The sequence below is a fragment of the Dromaius novaehollandiae genome, chromosome 4 (genome assembly GCF_036370855.1).
Source record: "Dromaius novaehollandiae isolate bDroNov1 chromosome 4, bDroNov1.hap1, whole genome shotgun sequence".
In the NCBI taxonomy this organism is placed as follows: domain Eukaryota; kingdom Metazoa; phylum Chordata; class Aves; order Casuariiformes; family Dromaiidae; genus Dromaius; species Dromaius novaehollandiae.
In genome coordinates this window covers 62,067,319-62,079,961 of record NC_088101.1, presented here as the reverse complement: position 1 = coordinate 62,079,961, position 12,643 = coordinate 62,067,319, and the positions used below count along the sequence as shown (strand labels likewise).

The 12,643-nt window shown below is 41.2% G+C and overlaps 1 protein-coding gene across 1 annotated transcript in view; it reads left to right on the top strand.

Annotated features, from left to right (window-relative positions):
- LIMCH1 (LIM and calponin homology domains 1) overlaps positions 1–12,643 on the top strand; it is a 183,084-nt gene that overhangs the window by 54,075 nt on the left and 116,366 nt on the right. The gene's annotated exons all lie outside the window — the stretch shown is intronic.

Here is a 12,643-nt window from a genome sequence, read left to right as displayed (position 1 = left end):
GGTACTAGAAGAAAGATCAGCTTTAAAACAGATTAACTGGCATCGCTGAATCAGGTGGTGGTTGCAAGTGTATCAGCAGATCAGCCTTGGCAAAGTAACACTGTAATGCTGGTTTTCCAGTAGCCTCTCCAACTCCATATAAAGTTTTTCATACTCTGCTGAGCAAGCTCAGTCGTGGAGTGAAAAATTAGGAAGCATATTTAGAAACTGGATTGATTGATTGGATGAAACTGTTGAAGTTTCAATGAAGTGTCAGCTGGGTCTTTTGTAGCAAGTGAGTCTGTGTTGATTGTGTTTTCTTGGTGTTGTCTTGCATTCTTTGTAAGTGGACTTCTCAATGAAATCAAGACTATCGCTTCTGTGTGTCTCCCCCCCACACACACCATGTCTTAAATACTTGCCTTCAATTTCAAATGGCAGGTTGCTATCAGGCAGCATTTTCTGGTAACTTGCAGTAGGTGACTGCTTATTCCAGCCTAAGTTGGGCAATATTTAGGAAGAGGGGTTTGGAATTTGCACCTATTTAAGATAGCTGATTACAAGAGGAATTTTTACTTTTAGCCAGGGAGAGAGAAGCTTTGGGTTCTTCCAGAATTTTGGCTTTTGAATCATCACAGGGGCTATTATTTTAGATTTTCATATGGCTTTGGTACACACACAGACAGGCAGAATTGAAAAAACAATATAAGCATGTGAACTCAACAACAAAACTCCTGCTGTCATGCAAATACCTTTTTCATAATAAAGAACAAGGGAGGAGAAGCATAATTTCCTATAAGTGAACGCCTTCTCAAAAGAATGTTTTGCAGTGTTGTCCAAAAAATATTGGCTGATTTACAGAATATCTGTATTATTTAGATGTGCCGTGGTGTTGGTTTTATTTTTGTGTTTTTGAGTGTCATTTATAATGTTGCTTGTAGATTAGCCAGGTATTCTTGTTCTGACAAGAGAGAGGTTGTTAATCATTTTAACTTTATGTGAGCTTTTCTGGCTCATTTTCCTGTTTGTAAAACAGTAGTGCTCTTTCACCTATGGAAATACAATGTTACTGAGGAGTGCCACATGACATCGCCAGCACCTCATTTATTTTTTTGTAGGACTAGAGGAAGTTGCTGATGATATTTATTTGCCTTTCAATTTCATCTGCTGTTTGACTAATATCTTTTAACAGTGTGATATTTAAAAACATTTAATCATCTTATTTAGTAAAGTATGGCCATTTTATTTCTCTTTTTATATAATTTTTGTATAATTTTTACATATCTAAAAATTTATATACATCTTTATTTAAAATTTGGGGAAGGTTGCTCACTGTATGCGAATGTCAGGAGGTGCATGGAAAACCAATGCACTTATGAAGAACTTTAACCACTTGTACTTTTTCCTCTCATTCTGATAGCTGAAACGTGTGAATTAATCAACTAAGTCCAAAAGTGTTTTGCTTTCCAGTACTGAAAGCTTAAAGATACTTTTTAAACATAAAACATTAGCAGGATGCAACACCACTGTAGCTTCTGAGTTGCCCTGCTGGCATGAGTGAGATACTTTGTTTTGGTAATGTGAGGGAAGCATGAAAATGTTGGTGGGATCAGGCCTCATTGCTAGTGGGGGAGTGGCCAACTCCAAAGATTTCTTGGAATTGTAGAAATGTAGTAAATGTTTTGAAACTTGCAGTTCTTATTGTTTAGATTGGAAATGTGAAGTATGTTTTTAATATGCTCCTTTTCCACTCTTGAAGCATTACAGTGAAATAATTACATTCCTTTCAATCCATTTAAGGCTTTACATGGTTTCCGCTAACAGTAAAAAATAAAAGTAAAAGCAATTAAAATAGTTTTGGGTTTTTTTTCTTTTCTCTTCAGGAATTTATGTACTACAAGGCTAAATTGGCAAATTTTGTTCAAGGCAGTTTCTTTTATTCCTCTGTCTGTATTTGAACCAGATGCTTAATCTAATTCTTTCTAGTACTTGTTTCACATGGCAATAGACGGGGAGGAGAACGAGTGCTAGCGTCACTTGTTTATGTGATAACGAGAGGTTGCTCGTTCGGTTTCTTGCTCCTTGGTCAGGTTTGTCCTGGCTGCAGAGCGGGCGGTTGTGCCCCCGTCGCTGCTGGCGTGCTGCATAATGGATGAGCCTGCGCTGAGGGAGGCAGCAGGTGTTGCAGCAACAGAGAAGAGCGGTGTTTGTTTTTGTTGTAAGCATCATCAATCCTTCTTCCCTTTCCTCTCCCTGCTCTGAGTGTCCTCCAAACAAAAACTCCCTGTATCTGCAGCAGCAGGGGAGAAAATAGCAACAATCTACCCCCATAACATTGCCGTTTTCTGTCTCAGAGGCAACCTTGTAAATAGGTCTTGATTTGATGCTCCGGATCTGTAAGTGGTGTATTTGTCTTTGCAGGGTACGACGGTCTTGATTTATGAATTCCGTTTAGCGGAAAACTCAGTATCTACACGTAACTGCCCTATTGCAGCTAAATAGGATGAATGAAAAAGGCCCCACAGTTGCAGCGCTCATTATGTGCTGCAAGATGGCCAGCTCCTATGGGAGACATCTGCTGAAAGACAGGTCTAAACGTTCCTCAGATGGGAAAGAAGGTAATTTGGGGCAAGGGAGAGGTGAACATGTTTCAAAAGAGGAAAAAAAGAATTAAGAGGATTTTTGTCTTAGTTTTGTCTGAGATGAAAGCTGCTCTTGGAAGTGCCTTTTAAATCTTACAGGAATGTTTTCCTTTTTTCCTTTTAAAGGCAGTGAAAACTACTGCTGAATCATGTCTACTTTGGAAGAGACTTGCTTGAAAACGTCAGTTGGTTCTAGCTATGCTGAAGTTTTTCCCTTGTTTGGAGCAGCAATGGCAGCCATCGTTTCCTTCTGCAGGGCTATTGCATCTCCTTCAGGGTTTAGGACACCAAAGGCATGGAGCAGAGTGGGGGAGAACAGAAAACCTGTCTTTGAGACCCAGTTGTTGCCTGTGATTGCAGGGGTATTCTTACCATTTCTGTGGTTATCTGGAGGTACTGGAGGTGGAGATGGCATTTGTAGCGTGAGCCTTCTGGCTGTGGCCTCTCTCTGTCCCTCTCACTATGTTGTCTTCTAGTCAATGGAGCCTGACTTAGGGCCAGGTTTTAATTATTGCAGAATGGCTTAAGGTTTCAGTGAGCCAATGGACTGCTGTGGGTCATTTCCCTCAGAAATTATTTGCGAAAGGTGGAAGGCTTGATATAAGCACTGTCAGGGCCCTGGGTGCACTAAGAGGCCTTAATGGCCTTGACCAGACCCACGTGGGTCCCACACCCCTGCCCGTGGGCCCAGGAGCTCCTTTTAAGGTCAGCTGGCGCCCGCTGGGATTGCGTCCCTTGGGCGAGGCCACTGCCCATGCTGGGGCTGCCCTCGCGCCCGGCTTGCCTCCCCTTGGGGAGCAGCTGGTCCTTGCTGCTCCCCGACAGCACTGCGCGTATAGCTCCACCCTTGCTAGGTGGCCAAATAGTGTTTAAAAACTGGCTTAGCTGGAAAAGCGTTCAAACAGAGTGTAAATGCTTTTCCTTAACTCTGTCTCCATAGAGGCAGGAACAAAAGCATACTTAGCTTAAAAATAAAGCCACTTCCAAAAGGTTGTTAATGAAGACCCCAAAAGTATGTGACTTTGAATTACGGTTAGCTTTCTTTCTTCAGGAAAGTGGATTTTTTTCTGCATTCCATGATTTTTAAAATGCACTTTTATTCCTGTGTAGAAGTGGGTAGTTGTGCAGTTTTGTTTGCAAGTGACTGCAAAGCTATGGCATGCAGTTTTGTTCCTATCAGAGAGTGTGCCAAGTGATGATCCAGAGTTTGGAAGGAACATCCAAGGAGCTGAAATATTGCTCTCATAAGTGTTGTTTTTTTTCTCTCCCACCTTTTTTTCCTCTCTCCCTTTTATTTGGAAGGAGCAAAGTTTTGCAGAGTTATATTGGCAGTAGTTAAAATTGTGCTTTTCAGGTATGTCTGTGTATAAAGTGACGTGTTTCCCACATACAGTTTCTTAGCTTTGTTTGCACTGGGCTTGCAGGCTTACTGCCTGGAGAACCAGGTCTTAAAATGACTTGCTGAGTTATAGTTCTCTCTATATATATATTTAAATTGTACAGACTGTAAATGGGACATTTTACATATGGACTTGTCTTGATGTGACTTGATGACATTAAATTTAAAAGCTTCAAGGTAGACTGGTGCCTAGTGATGCTCATCAGCGACATTTCAGAGGCTCCACTGAGATCTAAAGACATTAAGAGTCATGTTTAAATGGTTGGTTAAATTCAATAATAGTTTGCTCAGGTGAACACCTAATTTCTTCAAAAAGGGAAGCTGGTGTCTCCTGGCAGACATTCTTCATTGCAAAAGCTTAGTAATTACTGAGCTTTGGTATCCTCCCTAGATTATCTATTGCCAGTGGTTAATGACAAGCTGAAGTGCTTCTAGTGTTAGGCCTGTGTAACTTGCAGCTTCTTGCATGTTTGTATTCCAGTCCCTGTCCAGCTTTAAATGTGTTGTGCAGTTTTAAAGTTGTCTGCCAAGATGCACATTCCTGGCACAAAGCAATGCACTGGTGTCAAAAACATGCTTGTCCAAGAAGTAGTGCAGTGGCCTTGTAGAACGCAAATCTTATGCAGTGATAATATAAAATAGGTTAGAGCAGCGTGAGGTGGTGATTAACAAACCTAGATACTGCAGCAACCTCCTCATCTCCTACAGAGCTGTTGATCTCTTCATTGCTTTGAGAGTGAGACAAGATGTTGGGCCCAATAAGGAATCTGCTGCTCGTGTTTTGCTCTGCCTCTGCAGCTGTAATTAGTTGACAGAGCTTTAAACTCTTCTGATTCAGGACTGTCTAAACTTTATGAAGCTGGAGGAGAGAAAATCAAGCATTTTAATAGCAGATGTTTTGGTTTCAACATGTAAATGATGCAGTGTAGCATAGATTTTGGAGGAGCAATCTTCCAGTAGCCTAAGAATCCCCTCCTGTGTGATATTGCAACCAGGAAAGGGAGTTAAAAGACAAAACTTTTCTTTTCTTTTCTTTTCTTTTCTTTTTTTTTTTTTTAAAAAAAAGATGGCCAGAAACCTGATTTCCTGTTTTGTTGGATAGTTGTTAGTGCCACCTGAGGCAAAGAAAAAATTTCTCCTGGCCTTTGAAGTTTTCCTAAAAATATGTGAGACTGACGTGTTGGGTTGACAACTCCCGAGTCCAGTAGCCAGAGCCTGCATGATCTCTCTCCTTCCAGCACTGATTCCAGCTTCAAGAGGGATCACATCAGGGAAACAATAAAGGCTAGATCAATAGCTATTGCTTTTGAGAGTAGTCCCCTCTGTACATTTTCTTCTGCATGCACCTGAAGAGGGACAGTAGAAAGGCAAATCTGCCCATGGCAAATACCAGACAGTCATATTAGGAAGGTTGGAAAATTCTGAATAACTTTAATCAGCCTTTCACTTTTCAATGGGCAGACTGTTTAGCCTGGTTGGATAAGAAAATAACAAAACCTTGGAAGAGGGAAGCTTGGAAGGTGTTCGTGATAGCTAGTAATTATTAGTCATCTGCGCCTCTTCGCTTCTGGGCATCAGGAACTTTCCTGAAGCACTGATTTACCCTGAAGAGGTCAGAAACAGAGCAGGTTGTGCAGCAGCAAAAGGATTTTCAATTTACCTAGTGGGGCAGCCAAATAGGGAGCTTTCTCCAGGCATTGGGAGGACTGAGGACAGGCTCTCTGGGAGCTGCCAGGACTAGATGAAATAAGGGCCTCAAATCAAAGAGATGCCTTCTGCACTCTCGTCTTCTGGTTTGTTTTTCTTGTTCCTTCTACATTGTACTTGCTAATCTTAATCTCTGCCACTTTGTTCTTCTGCACAGAAAAGAAAGCAGGACAGAACTGAAGAACATACCATTATGATAAGATGTTGCTTCCATCAAACAGAAGTTATGTTCCTAAAGTAATGCTTCATTCCTCCTCATTCTCCCAAATCAGGGAGGAGGATAAGCATTTGACTGGTAAATTAATGGGAAAAGCCTGCAAACCCCTTTCTTTTTAACTGACATTAAAACTAACAGATGATGAATCGCACAATACAGGAAGTAAGTTTTTCTCATAGATGCCTCATTTCTTCTTTCTTTCTTTTTTTTTTTAAAAAAAAAAACCAAATTGAATCACTGATTGAAACCAGGTATTTTAGGGTGTTCCGTCATGTCTGTCATCTGTTATCTAAATTTGATAATACCATTTGAAGTACAGAGAACCTGGTTACCCATAAAACAGTGATGCAACAGCAATTTACTGACTGTCAAATACAAATTTGATGTAATGGATTACCTGCTGCTAGGTGAGGTTTTCAGGAATTGCATGGCAGCCAAGGGAAGTCTGATGGAAGTTGCTTTTAAGTTCTCTGTTGCTGCTCTTTGCTCCTATTCCCCCCAGACTATTCAACCTTCAATGAGATGTTTTTGGCCCCCACCCCTGGTGGAAGGTTGCTAAATTTGGCAATGCAGCTGGGAAATGTATACAAACAGAATGAGGGAGGGCAGCTTAGAAAGGAACCTGACTTACTGTATTGCAGCATTTTAACATGCCTCAGCAGCTTGCCAGCCGGCTGGGATTATACTCCAGATGTCCTGGCAGAAATGTGTATGGCTCTGTAAGATCGTAAATCCAAACAATGTATGGTAACATTGTGTGCATATAATACTACTGTTATCAGGGCAGATTTTTTAGTGTTTAAAGCTCTGGTGATGGGCAGGATTAGTAAGGCCAAAACCTTCCCATATTTAGCTTTAAAGTCTTAAATAGATAATAGCTGCTGATGGAGGTGGTATGTAAATGGGGAAAGGAGGAATAGCACTGCCTGTGCTTCAGCAGCAGCCTCCTTTGCTTGCAGTTGTCTTCTCTCATCATGGCTTGGCCATTCAGCAGGCAGAATTGTAGTGCAGATGCTCAGAGGCAAATTTCTGCTCTCTGCTGGCATATTCCAAAACATTGAGGGGATATTGCCAAAGACCAAAACTAAGCTCAAGCGGATCTGCCTGAGTGAATGGACTAGTTCTACTCTGCAGCAGCTTAGAGTTGGCTTGTGATCTGTCTTAAGTGTAAGTGGAGCGGAGCTCTGTTGTCTTCACTTGGGAAATTTTTGTGTAGTAGGAAGAATAGAGATGGTGGAGGCCTTGTGTGGGGTTTGCCTCTGGTGCATTTGGTATAGTCTTCTCTCTGTATTTCTTTTGTCGTGTTTCCTAAATGCAGTGCTAACTGAACCTGTTCTTTTAGTGTACACATTAAATGTAAATATATGTGTTCGTTCATTCATAGAGTCATCCGCTCACTAAAATAGCTGTAAAGGATCTGAAAAAAATCAGCTATTGTGGTTTTTTAATTGTCATTTCCCTTGTGGAAAAAAGCCACTGACTAGCATCCTGTAGCAAAGAAATAATTCCTTTAGTGAGGACCTGGGTCCACCAAAAGGATTGGGAGTGTTTTTTGTGTCAATGGATATCATTCTCACATGCTGTATGAGGACACCAAACTATCACTCAACCCAGCTGACTGACAACATGGTAGTGGCAGAAGGGAATATTGAAGCAAATAGAGGAGAATATGCTGTTGCATAGTTTATTCTGTTGTTGCTAGAAAAAATAGAGTTCCTATGAAGTATGGAAAGGAGTAGGTAAACTCCCTGACATTTTAAAGAATAGTCGGAGGGTGAAAGAGCAAGAAGAAAAGGAAAAGAAAGAGGACTTCAGCATGGCTAGTTAACTTTTCAAATTGCAATTAAACTTAAGTAACCAGAAAGTGAAAGTTCTAAAAATAAATTAATGTGCTTTGTTTGCAGATTAATATTGCTACCCAAGTGTGAAATCTCTGCCCTTCCTCCCATGCATTCTTGAAATGTTCAAGCTCAATACCACAGAGTTTCAGATTGGTTCAGAGCTGGCCGCATGAGTCATCCTGAGCTCCTGCTATTTTTGTCCTTGATAATAGAAATTCACACCAGAGAAATTTAAGTTGCTCATCTTTTTATTCATTTAATAGTATGTTTCCTCAACACTGCAATGCATTGCAAAGCTTTGTGCAGAACGCCTGTCATCGTTCAGCTTCTCTGGAAGATATGCATGCCTAGGCCAGTGTTGCTCGCTGTCAGTAAGCCCCATTCGTGCAGTCTTCAAGTTTGTGAGTCAACAAATTTCCTAATATTTGTAATAAAGATGTTCAGGAGTGGTTTGTATTGATATGATTTTATGAATGTAAAATTCCTACAGCTCATACCTAGATGATGTGTTTTGTTCATTTTTACAGATAGAGCAAAGCATTGCATGTACAGTACAGGCAGGACCAGGAGCTGAGGGAGGCTCTCTGGATCCCATTGCTCTGCCACAAGAATTTGGTATAATTCCTCTCTGCAAAATGTAAAGCTGACTCTAACTTCTGCAGTGTTGTTTAATGCGGAAATCTCTTGTCTATACTTCATGAAAACGGAATTTAATTATGCATATTCGTGTTAGTAGCTCAAGTGTAATTTTGGAAATGGGGAATTAGGAATTTATTACTTGAGAGAGGCCCAAGCTCGATGCCCTAAAAACTGTCATACATCTTTTGTGACTTGTGTGGCCTTCTGCTTATACAATCCAGTGCTTTTTGGGTACATACCTGTGATTACTACAGTCTAAGCCTTACTTTCACATCTCCCTGAAGTAAAAGCAATATCTTTTCCAGTTAAGTAGCAAGGTGGGTTTTTTTGAGTAAAAATTGATGTGGGGGGAAGTGATTGCCCAAAATTGAAATGCAGTGTATCCATGTACAAGAAAACCCAAACAGCACACCAAATGCAACTTTTTGAAGTCTCTCTGTCTTTCTTTGCCGTCATGCTTCACAAGCTCTCCAAAAGGTATAATGAGTAATAAAGACCTCTCTCTGCTCAGTTCTGTTTTTTGGTTCACTGCTTTACATGCAACGTTCAAATGTGTGCATAAAAAAATCTAGCTAACTATTCTCAAAGCATTGTCCCTGATGAGACAGTGTTTATTCAACTTCTTATATCTTGCTGTCCAAGATAAATTTCACCTGAGGACAGCATCTGCTCACTGATTCGTCACCTTTTCTTTTTCATGCCCTTAAGCTGTTTTGACACCAGAGGCTTTGCAAGCTCTGTGCAATGCATCTCATGAAACATCATCAGCAGTACAAAATGCAAGGAAAACAGTGTGAACTGAAGCTTAGTGAAAATAGAGTTGTGTAATATGGCACTGGTTAGTGGCTGGATGACAGCCATGCTTGATGACATAAATTTAATGGCATGTGTAACTGCAAAGAACAAAGGAGTTAATCAGCAATACTGTATATAAGAAATGTTACTGTGTGTAAGTATGTATTAAAGTTGTTACCACAAACTTGTGATAGAGAGCCAGTGCACTGTGGTTTAGTCTGCTAATATGCCTTTTAGAAAAAAATTATTATTCATTTTAGGCTTAGTTCTCTGGGTTGTTAAGTGGTAGTGAAATGGAGAAAGATGTCTGGTAGTGAAATAATTGCCTGGTTGAAGATGCAGCTTTTTACAGAAGAGAAAATATCATCCAGATGATGAATAAAAACAATTCCTCCTCAAGCAAGTGAAGCACCGTAATAAATTATATTGTGCTTAGCTTATGTTCTCCGTTTTTAAATTTTCAGCATGAAAAGACCACTATTTTCCTCTCATTAAACAAGCGGCAGGCTTTTCACTGATCTCTAGCAGGATACAACTTCTATTTTTCCTTTAAGATGTCTGGTTCTACCTTTTGCACCCCTGCACTACAGAGAATTGCGATGTCATGGCATTATAGAAAGATTCGGGTATGTACTGTGCTTCCTCCGGCGCTGCCTGAATGTGCTTGTCTGTATCTGATGGTAGGTAGCACCATCACAACCAGACGCAGTTGTGTCTTGAAAGCCTGTAAGACATGGTGGTCTAGAGAGGCCTCTGCGAGGAAAGGCTGGTACTCAAAAATCTGTCAGTCAACAGCTTCAGTGGGTTTGGGGTGTTTTGGGTTTTTTTGTTCGATTTTTTTTTTTTTCTTTTCTTAAGGGAGCAGGATATAGTCCACCTTGCAGCTGTCCATGAATATTTTTCTGCTGTTTCAGTTCTGAACACCAGCTCCCTGTAGTGTGAAAGCTGATGGGCTAAAAATCTGTTCCCCTGCTTTCCAGCTTTCTGTACTTGTACTCTTTGCCCAGTAAAGCTCTCCCCTTAGTCCCTGCATGTCCGCATTTTCACAGTTCCATCCAGTGGTCAAACTGGAGGCTTTCATCCAGAAGTGGGGAGGTAGAGCTGTAGGAGCAGACCTGCGCTCCGATGACGCATATTAGCAGTGACATAGGCCTGTGGTGCACGCAGCTGTTTGGAGCTACCATGGCTGCTGTATGCACTTTGCTTTTTCCATGGGACTGGACACTTCGCCATGCAGCACTCCTTTTACAACTAGCAGAGTGCCAGTCCTTCTACCTGAAGTCGGTTCAAAGCCTCACTCCTCCCGCTGTCAGCGTGCTGAGCAAGTGTGATCGCGGGGGCCCGGGGCAGCCGGTCTTGCAGGCAGAGCAGGGTGTGCGCCCGAATGCACGTGCGTGCGCCGATGCCAGGAAAGTGGGCTCTCACTTCCCCTGGAAAAGGTGGAGGGCAGCTTCTTGCTCCTCTCAGGCCCCTGTTGGGTTTATCTTTGACATTTATAATATCACCTTCACATTTATTTTTAGTTTCTAGCCTTTCTCTGTTGAACTTTTCTTACATTTTAATTGCCTAAATCAGGAGACTTGTAGCTGATTAATGGTTCCCCTCTGCAGCTGGATCACCTAGAGCAGGCATAAATCTTTCCATGCCTTACTGACTTCCAGTTCCTTTCTAAAAACATGCAATGTGCCTTTTTAAAGACCTACTGTCAGGTCTTATTGTACCTTTTACTAAATAAATTGTTGTTCCAGCTGTGTATTTGCATTTTATGCTGTTCATGATTTCATGAGTTTATTCGTGCAGCCATTATGTATGAAACCTTCCTACATCAGCAGTAATGACAGTGATACCGATGGCTTTGGCAGGTAGATTCTTATTCGATTTGTGTTAAGTTTCAGCACTGCTCCCTGGTGAATAAGGATGTTCAACAAACACATTAAAAAAATGACTTCCATAGATGGAACATTCGATGTCGCTCTCAGGTTGAGGAGTGAAACAAGGTGACTATCACCTTTTTTCCCTTATGGAAGTCTTCCCCTGTGAACGAAATTGTTATGAAATGGCCCTTCCTATTTCTATACCGTACTTTATTCTAGGGATGAAATAAAAGAAAAGTCACTTTCTGATGTGCTCAGTCTATTGTTCGTCCCAAATGCTTGATAATGGTTAGATTATTATGATATCCATCTGTCCCAACAGCTCAAGGTTAGAGATCGTTTACTATTGGCAAATTGCACCTGGTTTCTTTTTGAGGTATGAGGGCAACACAATGCATTGTTCTACTTTATACATTTGTATGAAGTGTGGTTGTCAACATGTGTCTCTCTGAGGCGGCTTTAAGAATATGGAGCAAGGGTTAAAGTTATACACAGGTCATACCAGTTTGCAGAGAGACGTTCCTTCAAACTGAGGATCAGTATGTTAGTGGTCAAGTGCTGGATTAGATTTTAGGATTTGTGTTTGCACTTGAATTCAGTAAAAAGTGTTATTGTCTAAGACTGTGTATAGCCATAACTGGCATTTGTAAAGCTAGTGCAGTCACTAATCCCGTGGGAAAGCGCCAAACTTGTCAGTCTTTATAAATTGCTGTCTTTATGACAGGAAACTGGGAGGGGAAGAGTCTTGTATCTGGGTGGAACAGCAAGTAGAAAATGGGTATGTAAGGACAGCTGTGTCCCCAAGTCCCTGTTCTCGATGGTGGAAGCAACGCCCAGAGCCAGGGTCTTGCTGAAGGATTGGATCTGAGCCATGAGAACTCTGGGACCATCCGGTAAATGTTTTGGCTGGATGAGGAGAAGACCTCCTGGAGCGCAGTTAAAATCTGGGCGGTTTCTTTTGTTTCTGTTCAGCTCTCTCTAAACATAGTAACTATTCTTATGTATTTGTTGATGTTAATAAAATACATTCTTTACTTTTCACTGAACACGTCATCTGTGGGGAACGATTTGAGGATGAATGGCATGGCGTTGCCAAAAGGATGGTGAGTCATAAACAGGGGTTCAGTCATGCTTGCAGTGGCCAGCAGCCTCAGGCAAGATTCGGATTCCTAGAAGGTCCCTAGATGGTCCATCTCTGAGCAACACAGGCTGGCTTAAGAGCTCGTAATCACAAATGTACGTCCTGCTCCAAGCATGCCTGACAGGCTGCTGACAGTGGGTGCCTAAACTTCAGCATCCACTGAGTTTTTATTCTTACTTACTGTTGGCTCCATGATGTGAAATATTGTTTAGTATGACCAGGAGTATTGTGGTGTGCTTCTGAAGGGCTATAACTGATATGAATGCTTCCAGTTGAATTTGCTTATTCCATAAAGGTGATAGCTTAAAGGCCATAAGTTCAAGTCCAATGCCCAAAGCAAAAATTTTGAACATGGTGCAAAAAAGTAGTAAGAGTATACACTTTATCTAAATGCACTGATTCTAAAATT